The sequence below is a fragment of the Palaemon carinicauda genome, chromosome 40, assembly GCF_036898095.1.
Source record: "Palaemon carinicauda isolate YSFRI2023 chromosome 40, ASM3689809v2, whole genome shotgun sequence".
Lineage (NCBI taxonomy): Eukaryota > Metazoa > Arthropoda > Malacostraca > Decapoda > Palaemonidae > Palaemon > Palaemon carinicauda.
Window position 1 is genome coordinate 67,222,088 of NC_090764.1, and position 5,000 is coordinate 67,227,087.

Here is a 5,000-nt window from a genome sequence, read left to right on the forward strand (position 1 = left end):
TATCCTTACCCTGAAGGGATTCTCTCTCTCTCTCTCTCTCTCTCTCTCTCTCTCTCTCTCTCTCTCTCTCTCTCATAATACTTATTTTATCACTTGAGGTTTATTTATTGCAATATCTGGCTACTTGTTTCTCTATATACGATTGTAATTTTTTCATTACTAAGTTTCATGCCACTACTTGCAAGTATGGCATTCCATTTTCCATATCCTTTTGTAGATCCTATGAGGTATTTTCTGTTATGGCATGGTCATCTACATATGACAAATCTGTGACTTTCCATCCATCCTTATTTTTCTCGCTCTTATACCTCTTTAAAAGCAAAATAAACAATAGTGGTTGTAGAATACTCCCCTGTCTGACACCTGATATCAAACCAGTCTCCTCCTTTTCATCAAGCGTTTTGACTGCATTTGATGTCTTTATAAAGGTTATAGATTGTTCTCTTCAACTTCACTGGCGCTTCATGATACGCGTTTGCCTGGGAACACGATCAAAAAAATTCTCAAGGTCTAAAAAAGCATAATATTCATCCTTATTCCATCCCCACCTTGTTTTAATAATCATTTTGAGGGTGAGTATCATATCTGCTATTCCTCTTCCTAGTCTAAAACCACCAGCCACTCTCCTAGCTTTGGTTCCACATTCCCTCTCAATCGTCTTCCCAAAATTCTTTCATAAACTATAATTTGTCCAATTGGTCTTACAACCCTTTTTTTTTTTTAAGCATAACACATCAAATCTCAGCTCAAATCCTCTGGTACATCCTGGCCATCCCATACCATGAGAATTAGCTTTAGCAACGTTTCATTGCCAACATCTCCCATATTCTTCAACAACTCAGCAGGAATGAGATCCATCCATGAGGCTCTGCCATTCTTCGACTTCTTCTGTGCCTCCAGCAGCTCTCTAATAGATAAGTCTGGCTCTGTGCTCCTAATACATAAAGGACACCAATGCCAACAGCTTCCATCTATAGACGATAGTGTTCATTTGAGCAACGTGAAACTCCAAAACAGCTTCCTCTCTCAACTCAATATCATTCACATTTAAAGGTTTAAAGGCCCCTCATGAATTTCAGAGGCAAGGGACAGTGACATTGCCCTGTAAAGCAGAACAATGCCCTAGAGACTGACCATATTACATAGAGTCAGCGCCCAAGCCCCCTCTCCACCCAAGCTAGGACCAAGGAGGGTCAGGCAATGGCTTCTGATGACTCAGCAGTAGACCTATAGGCTCCCCCAAACCCCCCATCCTTAGCTCACAAGGATGGTGAGGTTGTAGCGACCAAAGAAACTAACGAGTTTTAGCAGGACTCGAACCCCAGTCTGGCGATCAATCAGGGACGTTACCACATCGGCCACCACAACTCAAGCAAGGTTTCAAACTAATTTTTCATCCTAATTCAATTTCCCAATTTTCTGTTAATAATATTTCATCTGTAGGATCTTTTTTACGGCACATCTGGGAGGATGGGATCCCCTTCTGTAACCTTTTGCTATTTCAGATGTGTTTTCTTGTCCCTAGGAAATCCTTTCTTAGGTCTTCACCAATCTTCTCCTAAGACTATTGTTTTGGGCACCTTTTCTCATCTTGGTCTCTCTATTGGCTGCCTTATAGTCCTCGTGTCTTTTTATTCTTCTATTTTGACCCATTTTCAACAATTCTTCTTTTCAGCATTCCATTGTTCCTTTGATCTCTTTCCAACCATTTCAGTTTGCAACTTCCTGAATTCTTCGCTTTATTGACAAGTCCTTCTCATTATTATTATTATCAGTATTGTTATTATTATTATTATTATTATTATTATTATTATTATTATTATTATTATTATTATTATTATTATTATTATTATTAGAAGTTAAGCTACAACCCTAGTTGGAAAAACAAGATGCTATAAGCCCAAAGGCTCCAACAGGGAAGAATAGCCCAGTACAGAAAGGAAACAAGGAAATGAATACATTACAAGAGAAGTAATGCAATCCAAATAAAATATTTTTAAGAACAGTAACAACATTAAATTAGATCGTTCATATATAAACTGGAAAAACTAAAAAAAAACAAGAGGAAGAGAAATAAGATAGAACAGCGTATCCGAGTGTACATTAGAGCAAGAGAACTTTAATCCAAGACAGTGGAAGACCATGGTACAGAGGCTATGGTACTACTCAAGACTAGAGAACAATGGTTTGATTTTGAAATGGCCTTCTCCTAGAAGTGCTGCTTACCATAGCTAAAGAGTCTTTTCGACCCTTACCTAGAGGAAAGTAACCACTGCAAAATTACAGTGCAGTAGTTAACCCTGAAACGAAGAAGAATTGTTTGGTAATCTCATTGTTAATAGGTGTATGAAGACATAGGAGAATGTAGAAAGAATAGACTAGACTATTCGGTGTATGTGCAGGCAAAGACAGAATGAGCAGTAACCAGAGAGAGGGATCGAATGTAGTACTCTTTGGGCAGTCAAAGGACCCAATAACTCTCTATCGACCTCGTCTTGTGGACACCTATGGCTGATTTTACTTTTGCACATTTTCTGCATTCTACCTTTAGCAGTTTTTTCAAGACAAAATCATTTTCTTCGTTGGCCTCAGGTTTGGACTTATTGAGTTTTGATTTCATTAGTCTAAGGTCGGAGTCAGCGACACAGATGGTGTGTCACACTCTTTACGTCCCTAAATAGATTTTTCCTATTGATTAGTATCAAATCTATCAAGGATTTGTCTGTACTTTACCTTCTTACTGTAGTCTAACGATATTATGTCCACTTTTGCATTTCCTAATGCTTGCTTATAAAAATCATTCAATATCAACGTATGGTTTTAGATGCAAAAATCTATAATACTTTCTCCTCTATATCTATCACCAGTGCTGAAAGCCCCTAATCCATTTTCAATTCCAGGTTTGTCTAAGTCTCCTATTATGATAATAATATCTGCATATGGTACAGAATCCATAACCTCTTGTAATCTCATATAAAAGTCATCTTTCTCCTTTTGTGGTTCTTCTTATTGAGGGACATCAACTTGTATGAAACTTATTTTCTGATAATTCATCAATCACGATGTTTAGCATCTCTCCTACCTTTATACAATAAATGATAATCATCGTGTAATAGTCTTGTGTCTTCTCCTGGTAATCCTAGCATGTCTCTGTTCCTCTCCTTCACCATCATCACAATTTCTTCCGCCTCTTCTCTAATGGTGCTGAAGTTAATGGTACCTATCCTTGCAGTCTTCTTGTGCATACCATTTACATGATCAGTTAAGTTCCTGGTCCGGATGTGCCCGTCATCTGTTAATCCAAATATACTTAAAAGCTAATCTTCATAATCATATATATATATATATATATATATATATATATATATATATATATATATATATATGTACATATATGTGTATATATATATACATATATATAATTATATATATATGTATATATATATATATATATATATATATATATATATATATATATATACACACACATTACTAGCTAAGCTACAACCCTAGATGGAAAATCAGGATACTATAAGTCCAAGGGCTCCAATAAGGAAAAAAATAGCCTAGTGAGCAAATGAAATAAGGAAATAAATATTTTAAAAGAGAAGTAAATAACAAATAAAATAAATTATTTTAAGAGCAGTAACAACATTCAAACAGATCTTTCATACATAAACTTTAAAATGAGATTTTTGTCAGTCTGTTTAACATGAAAACATTTGTTGCAAGTTTAAACTTTCGAAGTTCTACCGATTCAGCTACCCGATTAGGAAGATCATTCCAAAACTTAGTCATAACCGGAATAAAACTTCTAGATTGCTGTATAGTATTGAGCCTAATGATAGAAAAGGCCTGACTATTAGAATTAACTGCATGCCTAGTATTACGAAGAGGCTAGCACTGTCCATGAAGATTTGAGTGCAAAGGATGGTCAGTATTATGAAAAAAAACTTGGGCAACATAAACTCATTATCATCATCATCTCCTCTTACGCCTATTGACGCAAAGGACCTCAAGTTAGATTTCGCCAGTCATCTCTATCTTGAGCTTTTAATTCAATACTTCTCCACTCATCATCTCCTACTTCACGTTTCATAGTTCTTACTCGTGTAGGCCTCAGCCTTCCAACTCTTCTAGTGCCTTGTGGAACCAAGTTGAACATTTGGTGAACTAATCTCTCTTAGGGAGTGCGAAGAGTATGTCCAAACCATCTCCATCTACCCCTCATCATGATCTTATCCACATATGGTACTCGAGTAATCTCTCTTAAAGTTTCCTTTCTAATCCTGTCCTGCCATTTAAATACCAATATCCATCTTAAACCTTTGTTAGTCATTGTCCGATTTTTTTTCAATTTTTCACTAAACGCTAACTTTAATGACTGTATTGGAGACCACAGTTCCTAAATACTTAAATGATTGTAACTCATTAATCCTTTCTCCTTCTAATGATATTTCATCTTCCATTGCATATTCCGTTCTCATCATCTCTGTCTTTCTTCTATTTATCTTGAGCCCAACTTCGTAAGATAGTTCATGCATTTTGGTCAGCAGGCATTGCAAATCCTGTAGTGTTCTGCTAATAAGGATAGGGTATCAGCATACTCTAGGTCAGCTAATTTCTTATTACTAATCCATTCCAATCCTTTTCCACCATCTCCAACTGCTCTGCGCATTACAAAATCCATGAGTAAGATAAACACATAAGGGACAACACATTCCCTTGGAGTACTCCGCTGTTCACTGGAATTCATATGATAGGACTCTACTAATGGAACTTTGCACTTGCTATGCTCATGAACAAACTTAATTAAATTTACACATTTAAGAGGAACTCTATAATAATGCAAGACTCCACAAAATTAGCTGGTGCACACTACCAAAGGATTTTTCAGTAAATAAATGCCATCAAAAGTAGATTTCTATATTTTACGCATTGCTGTACCATATGTCTTAAAATAAGATTTTGGTCAGTACAACTTCTACCTTTTCTAATTC

At 36.1% G+C, this 5,000-nt stretch overlaps 1 protein-coding gene and 1 long non-coding RNA gene across 5 annotated transcripts in view; one reads left to right on the forward strand and one right to left on the reverse strand.

The window, feature by feature from the left end:
• The window catches only part of LOC137631840 (polyadenylate-binding protein-interacting protein 2B-like), a 271,444-nt gene that overhangs the window by 148,186 nt on the left and 118,258 nt on the right, over positions 1-5,000 (forward strand). The gene's annotated exons all lie outside the window — the stretch shown is intronic.
• LOC137631842 (uncharacterized) overlaps positions 1-5,000 on the reverse strand; it is a 265,710-nt gene that overhangs the window by 104,536 nt on the left and 156,174 nt on the right. The gene's annotated exons all lie outside the window — the stretch shown is intronic.